Genomic DNA, 12,777 nt, shown 5'->3' with positions numbered 1-12,777 from the left:
AGGATCTGTCTCAAGGTGAACATCTGATCCGTTGTAGATCGCCCCACTCGAAAACCGCATTGGTATTCTCCAACAAAGGCTTCCTGCAACGGCCTCAGTCGCTGGAACAGGATACGGGAGAGAATTTTGTAAGCGGAATTGAGGAGGGTTATGCCTCTCCACCATAATTACTACACTCGAGTCTATGTTTCTTCTTGTAGATAGGGCATATGAGTCCTTCCGACCAGTCCGTAGGTAGTTGTTCCTCAGACCATACCCTTAGGATAATCTGGTGAATTGCACTACACAGCCGCTCGCTCCCAACTTTGAAAAGTTCGGCCGGTGAGCCGTCCTTCCCAGCGGCTTTGTTGTTTTTAGCTCTTTGCAAGCATTCTTCACCTCGTCCAGTGTTGGTGGGTCCACAGCTTGTCCGTCCTCCCCAATTTCTATCCTGTTCCCTTCGACGACTCTCCTCCCTTCCTAGCCGTTCAAGACCACTTCGAAATGTTGCTTCCAACGCCTGGCCACCTGCGATTTATCGGTAATCAGGTTCCCCTCCCTGTCATTGCACATGGCAGGTACTGGCACGGTCCGGTTCCTTATTCCGTTGATCGTTCTATAGAAGCTCCTCGTGTCGTGCCTGGTGAAGCAATTCTCCGCCTCCGCGAGGACGCGATCGTAGTGCTCACGTTTCTTACGGCGATGAGGCCTCTTTTCGGCAGCTCTTGCCTCCCGGTATTTCTCTCGCATCTGACGCGTTACACGATTAGCTGCTACTAACGTGTTGGCGTAGGCTTCTCCTCCGTCACCTCTAGGCACTCAGCATCGAACCACCCACTACGCGTGGTTCCCGTTGTCATGCCTATCACCTCTCTCGCTGTTTCGCTGACCGCATCATGGATGTGCTTCCACTCCTCGTTCAGGTCCACTCCAGCTGGTCCACCGATCCGTCTATCAACTTTCCGAGTATACTCTGCAGCAACTCCTTCCGCTGATAACCTCTGGATGTCCAGATGTATCTTCCTCGCCGATCTCGATTTAAATATATTGGACAACCAGGCGCGAATCTTGCCTACCACGAGATAGTGATCCGAGTCGATGTTTGGCCCTCGAAAGGACCGCACATCTATGACGTCTGAGAAGTGCCGGCCGTCGATCAGCATGTGGTCGATCTGCGAGCAGGCCTCTCCATTGGGGTGTCTCCAGGTGTGCTTCCGAATATTCAGACGTGCAAAATGGGTGCTACAGATGGCCATTCCCCTGGCCGGGGCGAAGTTCACTAGCCTCAAGCCGTTGTCGTTGGTGGTAGAGTGAAGGCTTTCCCTACCAATAACGGGACGAAAGAACTCCTCTCGTCCGACTTGTGCGTTCGTATCTCCGATGACGATCTTTATATCGTGTTGTGGGCACTCTCCATACGTTTTCTCGAGAAGCTCATAGAACTCCTCCTTTACGTCATCGGTTTTATCGTTTGTCGGCGCGTACACGTTGATAAGACTGTAATTGAAGAATCTGCCCTTGATCCTTAATACGCATAGACGGTCATTAATAGGCCTCCACCTAATAACACGCTTCATTTTTTTTCCAAGTAGTACGAAACCGACGCCCCGTTCCGCTCTATCGCCGCCACTGTAGTAGATGTGATACTTGAAAGAAGTGCCCGCGGTCGGATCGACCGCCCGGAATTCACGTTCCCCGGTTTTAGGCCAACGCACCTCTTGTATGGCTGCTACCTCCACTTTTGCCTTCCGTAGCTCTCTGGCCAAGATACCTAACATTCCTAATACCAAGTTTTCAATCGTTGTTCTTTTTCGTTTGCCTAGGTCTATACCGATTGTTCCGATTCGTATCATTCTCTGGATTGTTCGTAGTATGTTTATTTCCAGCATACTGCCTTACTAGGGCTGCGATGCCTAGTCTCGCGACGGGGCTGCCGTCTTGGGTGTAGCTGGCGAGACACCGCATTTCATAGTTCAGCCGTCCGCTCCGGATCAGTCGCTGTTTGAGCCGCCCCTGACCTGGGGAACAGACTCTCAGGCAAGCTGCTCTCCAAGGAGAACAACTCCCCCTTCCCTGTCAGCATACGACCAAGTTCCCACCGATTAACCGATCTTCCCTTGGTTGCTCGTATCCCAGTCGGTACCACGTGGAGGTAGGGACAGGAGTTGCTGGGCATTATGCTATGGACCACACTGGGGTCTATTTTATGCCAACTAGTACGGATGTACTGCTGGTACGCATTGCCCAGCCGTTTACCAACCCACTAGGAAATACACAAATTAAAACATATTGTCACCCTATTTTAAGACTGGACACCCTAATTGGCAAATAAAAAATACGGGTCTAATTCTTTTGGCTGGTGACCAATCTCTGCAATTTTGAGCAAATTTGAAGCACTTGTAAAAAAATTTTTTTTGTTGCCTCATGTATATACAAATTCTAGCATATGTATATACATATTCTAGCATATCTACGAAATGTCTTGACCTATACTCACCAAACTGGACATACATGTGCCTTACACGTTAGAGGTATTCAAAAGTGTATGAGAAATGAAAGGGCAGCCTCTGAAAGGGGGGGAGGGGCTGGATTCTGAAAAAATCTATGAATGATTTCCGGTTTTTATACAAAAAATCCTCGCCTTTATCAAAATTTGACCGCAATACAGTCACAAATGATCTCAAGCAACTTGTTTTGATTATAACAAGTAGAAATTTTTGAACTCAGTTTCCAAACAATGTGGTCCCCGTGGCCCTGTGGTTAGCGATGTCGGTCGGCTAGCTCTCCTACACGGTTGTGATATCGGGTTCGATTCCCGATCGAGTCGAGGATCTTTTCGAGCTGGAAATTTTCTCGACTCAGCACTGGGGCACGGTGTATCGTTGCACTTATCCTAAACAATATCGATAACGAAATCTCTCAACTAATCTAGTTGATCGAGACCGCTATTAGCCCCAAGGCTAAGCGTGCGATATTGTTGTTCCAAACAAAAGTGAATAAGCTGACTCGTACCACCCTTGACGGTTTTTCTTTATGCATCAGAATAGCGGACGTAATTTCGGACCCGTTCGTGACATTGGACGGTCTGAAGCAAGGCTCTCATGCTGCTTGGCTTTGCGGATAATATTGATACCGTCAGTATTAACTATCAAAGCAAAGTACCTGGTATGAAGCACGGAAGTTCGTCGAATCTTGGAACTAAGATTGTGATATATGGGGGTACCTAGGAAGTAGTCGACGAATTAATGTACCTTGGTACGTGAAATGTGGCAAACATGTTACCCCCGAAGTGAACAGACGGATAGTAGCCCCAAACAGGACCTTTTATGGTTTACGTAGCCAGCTGAGGTCCCGCAGCACGCATTTTCGCACGAAATTTGCGCTCTACAGGACGCGACTCGTGGCTTTTTAACCTGCCTGCTCAACTACAAATTCTGAAACTCACAGTTTGAGGAAGTAATCACAATGATGTCCGCGTAATCACGCAAGTAATTCTATTTGTTACTACTTGAAAGTGAAACTAAAAACCAACAAAATATAAATATCAATTTGCGTTTAAAATATATTTTTTGCTTGGCGTCCCCGTGTACAATGCACAGGTTGCACCTATGAACGAGTCGCCCCTGAGATTGGTACTCTACGGCCTTGAGTGTTGATCAACGTAGGAGTGTTGAGCACTTGGAGCCTTCGAGCATAGAATCCTGCGCTCAATATCAGGCGGAAAAATTGATAATTTTTAATATGGTTGTCGATCTTACACAACTAACAATTGACAATGACAATGCATATTTATATCCAATAATGTGCCCATTTTTCATTAAAATAATAAAACATTACAACGTACCGTATAAAGTATCTTTCTATGATCATTTCACCTCAAATCGTCTACCAACACCAAATTTTTGTCATGAGTATTTTCACCGCCCATTTTTTCGTTATTGTCTCGTTTCCTAAAAAAAACTTTTCGACTATGAAATGTTTTAATGAGAAAAATGATTTTATTTGACACACACCGATTCACATGAATGAGAAGAACGTCTTATATGATTTTATAAATTTGTCTAAATTGAGCCAGCTTACAGTTTTAGGAATAAAACATTTTGTTGATAATCTAAAAAATTTCATTTAGAAATTTCGACATTGCAGAAAATTCTTTTGATTTTTTTAATTGAAGTTAAATACATGAAACTCCTGGGTTAAAACCACTTTTCATACAAAAGTAATCACGCATTTAAATCTCGTCTGAAGTCTAAATGTGATTGAAATACAAAAAAAAAACTTATCTCCACTGTCCGTCCCGGGAGTCAATGATAACCATATCGAACATGGCGTTGTCGTTGTCAAGATCCTATCGAGTACTTCCGAACATGACATTCAGTCGCATTCTTGACAAGCACGAGCGACAAAGTACTGTTTTCGTTAGCTGTCAATTACAGCAAGCAGGATCGCTTATCGCATCTGTCGTCACTTGGACAAGTTAATTGACTCCGTCATAGATTTTCGGTGTGACTCCATAAGGTCAATTCACTACAATCAATTCAAGTTGGGTTTATTACCAATCAAGCTTCGCGTTTATGCCTATCCACCAAATGCCCAACACAAAGCGGGTCAAAAGAAATTGCGACCTTATCAATTGCGACGAAGAAAGCAATCACACTGAAGCTTCGTATCAAGTACTAAAGAGATGGTGATTACGAAAATATATTATTCATGGTTGCTTACTTGTCAAGTCGCTATAAATTTACAGCACATTTCCAGAGAAGAGTTCTTTTGTTCGAAAAATTTAGTGTATTTCCCAAACGCAAAAACTTATCTAATCAAACAGTTTTGTTACTTTTGAAGAAAATTTTCAAACAAGCACGCTGAATGTGAAAAGTAAAATTGATCTACACTGATACTATCGGTTCGAAAATGGTGTCTGGCAGACCGCTGGTAAGTATGAGCCTGTGCGAAAAAAAAATCCAACGCCAGCAGCCAATTTCAGTATGAAAGAGAACTGAAGTGTTTGTTTGGCACCGTCTTTATGGATGCTAACAACGTTGGGGGTGCTCATAGCCAAGTATGTTCTGATATAAATCAAAACATAACTGATATATGTGTATGATATTAAAAATAAAGATGTTTTCTCGAGAATTTATTACGTACACTCAAACTAATTTCGCTATTAATTTACTGCATGTTGGCCATTCCAAGGAGAAGTCGTCTTCCAAACGTGAAACCACTCCTGTTCGTGCCGTATTCCCGCAAACGGTTGTTCTGCCGTTTGATCTGAACACTAGAGCCCTTGCCTACCAAACCAGCAGTGCGTTTCAGACATTCTGCTGTTCTTCGGGATTCGCGAAACTTTCGCTCCGAGTATAGCAACTTTACATCTGCTGTCAGCAATTTGTAGAAATTCAAACGACTATCTGATTTTTTATGGTAGTTTCACAAAAATATAAAGCGTTAAAATGATAAACAATTTTTTCTCTTATTATTAGTTCAATACAATTAGTAACTGTTAAAAATGCGAATAGCGAATGTTACGTCACATCTCGATAATATAATTTAAGATAAAAATCTTTCTGTGCTTTGTATATTCTATAATAGACTGAACAGATTGGTTGCAGAACTCCGAAAAACAACGTTCTCACAAAGAAAACATCCCTCCATCCCATAGCATCAAGATTGGCAGCCTGTAGCATCTTCAGAGTTTTTTTATATTCAGAATCCATTACTCAGCCCATTCGCTTCAGTGCAATCCATTTCGGTGTGATCCGACGAGACCCAGTTTAGATTCGTATATGCAAAGATGTTTTGAAAAACGAACTACAGTAGCGAAGATTATGTCGCGTTAAAATGGATCACATGCTGTAGTCCCACTTAACTAGATGAAGCAGGAGTCAGATATTTGAGGGAAAAATGAATGCCTATTAATTACAATTAGAAAAGAACGAGAGAGCGATCCGCCAGATGTATCATATAAAGATTGGAGTTAAATTTTCATTTCTAACACTTATAAGTTTTCCTAGCAGATGTTTGGATTTTTTGTTTTCAAGATGCTATTTTTCTATGATAATCAGACAAATATTTCACTGATACATAATTGGCCCCATATTAGCTTAATGCCATGTTTTCGCTATATGTACTTAAAACCTATTTTTAACTATGCGAGCACGAAAAATACGAAATTCTTCGGTCTATAGTTAAATATCGCATGAGATACATGAATCCACAAAATTGATCCAGAATTATTATTCTCTCTATTAGTTATTAAAATTAGAAAATGTTTATTCTGCCTTGTTATAAACCATTTGGAAATAATGTTCTAATTCCCACGTGTGTGAACACGGTGAAGAACAGTGAGTAATCGAGTTACCGAGTCTAACATGAAAACCAGTTCGAACAAGTTTTTTCCGGGGAACAAAAAAATATGATTAGTAATTTGTTACATTCTTTACAAATAAAATGAAAAATCGTATAGAGTATGTATATTAGATATACTAGGCTAGATATATTTTCTAAATATTGTATTCTCCCGCTCTATCTAGTGCAACTCCAAGCTTTTTGTTCTAATAAGTCAAACTATAACATAAATTTGTGGGATTATTTGAAAACATACGAACCACATCATATTTGCAACGTTCGCACTCAGTCGTAAACATCGGAATGTTATCGTCATCAGGAACTCAGAAAGGTTTTGTGATATGGATAAAATATATACAACATGTCATTTTTCTCATTTGAAATTATTCATTTATATTTTTTTTAAGACAAATCGATATCGTTCATACAAAACATACTGTGGCGAAAGCCTGTTCTATTATCCTGATGTTGCCAGTTGAATTCAAGACTGACACAACTGAAAATCAATAGTTTTGAGAAAAACGTGTCCAAAAATTGACAACATGTACATACTTATAAAATTTAAAAATGTCTTGCATTGCAGCACAGAACAATTATTATTATTTTATAACTACCTAAATATCAATCGAGATGAGATGTTTTCCGCAAATCTATGGTGTCTTTACAAGCATACAGACTCCTTTTATATAGTAACAACGTTTTTCTAAGCTAATATAATGAAAACCTACTTAGGTACATGTTCGAACATAATTCAATAATTTTAAATAGGTATGCAACTCTAAACTGCGTCCAATTAGCTATAGTAGCATTATAGGTACATACCTTTTCGTCTCGCTCTCACCACCACTAGCGTCCGGCTTAACGCACAAAGAAGCCAGACAACAGGTTTGCGTAGCGCCGGGTCTGCAGCAGCAATTTCAACCAGAGTAATCCTAGCGGTCGGGGGAATCTACACTATTTATTCCTGGTTTCGTCTCGTCAACTTCAATTTTATTTTTCTTCTTTCACGTTAGATACGACAGCCACACAAAAAGCACACCATTAGCGCACACGTACCGAAACCAAATCCCACCACAAAAGGTACTGGCGAAGGATGAACTTAACTATTGACAACAGAGCACTCACTTTACTTCTTGGTGGAGCACTTTGGGCTCAGAACAGATAGATCACAACGTATCTGAAGATAAATTTTTTGCACGGTTTCGAAGTACAGAGTATTCCCCAAAATATGTTTCACTTCACAAACAACGTCTGCGAGCACTGTACAGACGGTTCAAGTGTGTACGCAACTGCAGGTACTTTCACCTCATTCAACTTGCTTGCGAACGGACGCCGTAACCAAACACCTCCAACCGCACCGACTGTTCTTTGTAAACTAACCTAACTGTACTGCTTGCATACAATTGCACACCGCCGCCCGTACCAAAGCCAGTCGTCAGAATCATGCTATCGGAATCGGATGCCTATGGCCACAGGGGAAATAGGAGCTACGAGCAGACGACGCTTATGTTTTGATTTTTGTTTGTTGTGTTGTTGCTGGTTTCCCTTGGAGATACATCGTCGCGACGCGCAATTATTAATGAGAGAGAAAGAGACCCGGCGCGGAGAGAGTCTTTCACATTGGAGCATCTCTCCTCCTAACGCTAACGCTAGTTCGGTATGCAGCGTACTGGTAGAGTCGTGAAATATGGTTATCACATCGTCTTTATACAGCAGCAGTGCAATACTTTATTAAAAAGAATGCATAATATTTTTCCAGCCAAAAATGCAACCCAGGTCCAATTCATGTAAACCTTTGCAGACATTAGCTCAGACACTTGCTTGATTTTCATCTGAAATTTCAAATTGTTGACCCCCGCGTGTCGTACGAAGTGAGTCGTTATTAAATCGTACTGCGGAAGAAATTCTAGAACAAAACTCAAATTCAAGAACTTCTGGGTTTTCTTCGGTAAAGCATATTGATGTTTTTAATTTAAATTTTAATTTAAATTGTTTGATATTACTTGAATTGCAGAAACTTACATTTTTAATTTTAACTACTAAGAAATTTGAACACGCAATAAACAGATTGACCAGTTTGAAAGCAAAAAAAAACATTTATTAACATGTGTCTCTTTTATTCTCACATTTCTCACAATTTAAATGAATAGAAAAAAAATTTGGAACTAAACGAAGAAGGTATAATTTTATTATTGTTTATTATTTATCCAGCATTTCCGCCCCTGGGCGTCTTCTTCCTGCCGGATTCGAGGCTAAAACCATCTACGCGGGTTAGTTGTCCGGTATTCTTGCAGCAAGCCCTGCCCAGTGTATCCGTCTAGCTTTAGCAACCTTTTAAATACTGGGTTCGTCGCAGAGTTGCTCCAGCTCATGGTTCATCCTCCGCCTCCATATTCTGTTCTCCGTCCTTTTGATTTATTCTTCGTTCGAAAACTCCGAGCACGCACACATTTTTCTCGAGCATTGTCCACGTTTCATACCCGTAGAGAACAACCGGTTTTATGAGTGGTTTTGTACAGGTGACACTTCGTACGGGAGCTTAGTCTGTTCGATCGCAATTGCTTGCGGAGCCAGTAGGCACAACTTTCGCTGATAATAAACCTCCGGATCTCACGGCTGGTATCATTGTCTTTAGTTACCCGTGAGTCAAGATAGACAAACTCGTCGACTATCTCGAACTCGTCACCGTCGATCGTAATACTACTGTCTAGGCGTTGTCGGTCAGCTTCGGTTCCGCCGGCTAGCAAAAAAATCGTTTTAGACGTAAGTATTTACCTGCAACTCAATCCTCGCTGATTCCCGTTTTAGTTTTGTGTACTGTTCTGTCCATGTCATCAGCAAAGAAAACGAATTGACTGGATTTGTTGAATATCGTACCCCACGTGTTGATGTCCGCTCGATTCATTACACCCTGTAGCGCAATGTTGAATAGGAGGCAGGAGAGACCATCACCTTGTCGAAGCAATCTTCAAATGGACCCGACAATCCACCCGAAATCCGCACACAGCACTGCGTCCCATCCACCGTGGTACACCGTAGCCTTTATTAGTCTAATCAGCTTCCCCGGAAAGCCGTTTTCGTCCATGATCTTCCTTAGCTCTTTCCGGTCGATAGTTTCATACGCGGCTTTGAAGTCGATGAATTACGTGGGGGTTTTGTATTCACGGCGTCTCTGAAGGATCAGTTCCTACAGTCCAATTTGTCACCTTTCTTATAGACCCCATTCTTCCACTTCTCCGCCGCCATGGTCCTCTGCCTGGGTGCCATTCAGGTGTTCGTCGAAGTGCTATCTCACGATCGTCCGTCAGGATACTACCATCCTTATCCCGGCACATTTCGACTCGTGGCACAAAGTCTCTGCGTGATGCGATGAGTTTCTAGCAGAACTTTCGTGTTTCCTTGTTCGAGTGGAACTGCGCAGCGTTCTCTTCATCCATCATCCTTGTACATTCGTTGTCGAACCACTCGTTTCGTTGGATTCATCCCACATGCCCGATGACGTTCTCTGCTACGCTGTTGATGACTGTTTTGATGGTGTTCCAACAGTCCTCGAGAGGAGCTTCCTCCAGCTGGTCCTCTTCCGGCAGCTCAGCTTCGGGCAAATGCGCGTAGTTTCCGGAGACGTTAGGCTGCTTCAGTCGCGAGAGATCTAATCGGGGCGGGCGTCAGTAACGAATGTTGTTAACAACGGAAAGTTTTGGGCGTATCTTAACCATCACCAGATAGTGATGGTTAAGATGCGCTCCTATAGGGGCGATGTTGTCTGAGAAGTATCGACAATCAATGAGAACGTGCTGGAAGTAGGTACCACGCACGGCCATGTTCTTGGAGGCGGCAAAGTCGATAAGTTATAGGCCCATCTCGTTGGTCAGCTGGTGTGCGCTGAATCTTTGTATTTTGTTTGTATTCCTCCTCCTGCCCGACTTGAGCGTTGAAATCCCCGATGACGATTTTGATATCATGTTTTGGGCAGTGATCGTACTAACGCTCCAACTGCGCGTAGAATTCATCCTTGTCGCCTTTTTTGCACCTCCGAGGTGGGGGCTATGCACGTTTATGATGCTGTTGCTGATTATGATGCACATTCGAGGGCTGATTGGCCACCACTCAATCACCCGTTTCCGCATCTCGCTCATCACTATAAAAGCTGTCCCAGTGCATTTGTGTTGCCGCAGCTCTGGTAGAAGGCATGACCGTCCCGGAACGTACGTACTAGGAATGTTACGGATATCCGCATCCGCAAATGCGGAACATCCGCATGAAAATTGACATCCGCATTTGAATCCGCATCCGCGTCCGCATCATACCTTGCAGATGTTGAGAAAAAATATCGCTTCATGAATTTTTGTAGAAAAATTTACCTTGCTATATTTACTGCTCGCTCAAATAACTTTTGCACTGGGGAGGGACATGGTCATGCGAAATAGGCAAAATAAACACAAAGGATGCTACGGATATCCGCATTCCGATCCGTAAATGCGGAACATCCGCATTAAAATTGACATGCGTAACTACATCTGCATCCGCAATTACATATCCGCATCCGCATCCGCATCCGCATCCGCATCCGCATCTGCAGAGGTCTAAAAAACCACATCCGTAACATCCCTGGTACGTACCATTGAACCCTCCAGCACACCTTCTGCAACGCTACAACGTCGAACCGGCGGGATTTTAATACTTCGGAGAGCACTCGTATGCTCCCTTAGAAATTGAGAGATCCTTAGAAATTGAGAGATTTGTTCCTCGTTCATTACTTGTGAGTGTTTTACGGTGGCGGCTTGTAAGGCTTGCGCACCAACCCCCTATCTCGCCGGAGGGCCATCGTGCACAACTGTTTAGAGTCCCACATTGGCACGAGGATGGTAATTGGCCGCCCTTAAACCGGACTACAGACGCCGTTTTGAGCTACTTCGAACATGGAGGACAGACGCTCGAAAACTCAAAAGAGTCCTCCTCTCCTGTCAGCTCACGACCAAGCTCCCACAGGAGTTGGTTACCAGATCTTCCCTCGGTTGTTCGTACCCCACCGATAGGGTTGTTCGTATCGTTTTCGGGATAGAAGTGGCTGGATAAAAGGTTAAGGACCATGCTGCCGGTACCCGCATAACTGTCTCATACTGATTTTGGTCACTTTTGAGTTATCATCGGGAATCGACTTAATTGTTATCATATTTTCTGGAAAAAAATTGATACTTTTATATGGAGAAACATGGAAAAAATACCAAGTTGTTTTTATCCCATATTGAAAGTACCCGCATTATAGTCCCACTGCATAGTGGTACAAACTGCAAACATATAATTTTGCAGTTCGCAGTCGGATTATTTTAGGCATCTAGACGTATGTCATTTAATTAACTAGACTAATGTTGTTTTTCTGTAGTGCAATTTACGTTACCAACGTTACTGCCGGTTGCTGGTTGAATTTATATGTGATGAGACAAAATATGCGAGTACTTTTGAAATGTACCCGCATATTTTGTCCCATTCTGTCTTTTTTTCAAGTTTTATAACGTAAAACCAATTCCATCCATGTTTTTTTGTTCTCAACGATAAACTTGTGGTGCCATGAAACTGTTATGGTCATTGGTTCTGGATGTAATAGCTGGAAATCCGAAAATTCACAGATAATATTAAATCGCCGTTTTCTCAACATGTTGTTTTTCATTATGGGACAGTTATCCGGGTACCGGCAGCATGTGTGAGGTCTATTTTATTTCTGTAGGAGAACTCGGCACCGATGGTACCCAGTATCTAGCCGCATAATTGAATAATCTTTTTTTAACTAACCACACTTAAAAGATTTTTTCCTTCTTGCCAACCTTTTTGGAATGCTATACCACAGACTAACAGACGTAACACTGGAACCGGGTTCCATCGCCACAAAAAACGTTCATGTCAAATTTTTAATCGAATAACAGTCATCACGCGAAAACGTCGTCTGGGGCGCTGTCATGCAATCTCATACATATTTTGTAGTTCCCCATTTGACACATGCAGTAACGCTGGCGCTGATTTCGAAATACATGACGCAGCGCGAACACGACAGCAGATGGTGCTAGTGTTACTAACGTAAAGTACTGGAATCATCCAAACGATTATTTTATTGAAAATTTGTTCGACGTGTTATGTCTGTTAGTCTGTGGCTATACCTTTGAACATATTTCAGCCTTCTTTAAAAGTCGGTCGGAGTTTTTAGGTCAACTTCCCTGAAAAGTTTTTTTTTTTGTTTCTTTTAGAGAGCAAGGTGAATTTCAAAATTCAATGTCCTGGATATTTACTTTTGCTGTTGTTTTTTTTTCGTGATTTGCAAGTAAAAATGACAATTTTTTCTCCCTATGCTTGTGTGTGAGGTTTTACCCTTCTATTTCAAGCTTACTACTCTACTATACCTCGTTACCCGTGCCAATATCGCCTCGTTTTTCCTACCAACTACGCGTCACAATCACAATT

At 42.4% G+C, this 12,777-nt stretch overlaps 1 protein-coding gene across 2 annotated transcripts in view; it reads right to left on the bottom strand.

Moving 5' to 3' along the window:
• Nucleotides 1–7,765, bottom strand: part of LOC129730792 (CD63 antigen) — a 115,586-nt gene extending 107,821 nt beyond the window's left edge. For both annotated transcript variants that reach the window (XM_055690362.1, XM_055690361.1), the window contains exon 1: nucleotides 7,147–7,765. The gene's annotated coding sequence lies outside the window, so the exon portion shown is untranslated. The remainder of the gene's footprint in view (nucleotides 1–7,146) is intronic.
• Between the last annotated feature and the right edge of the window lie 5,012 nt (nucleotides 7,766–12,777).

This window comes from Wyeomyia smithii, chromosome 3, assembly GCF_029784165.1.
Source record: "Wyeomyia smithii strain HCP4-BCI-WySm-NY-G18 chromosome 3, ASM2978416v1, whole genome shotgun sequence".
NCBI classification, from domain to species: domain Eukaryota; kingdom Metazoa; phylum Arthropoda; class Insecta; order Diptera; family Culicidae; genus Wyeomyia; species Wyeomyia smithii.
Note: the sequence above shows the minus strand (reverse complement) of the source record. Positions and strands in the feature narration are given on the sequence as shown.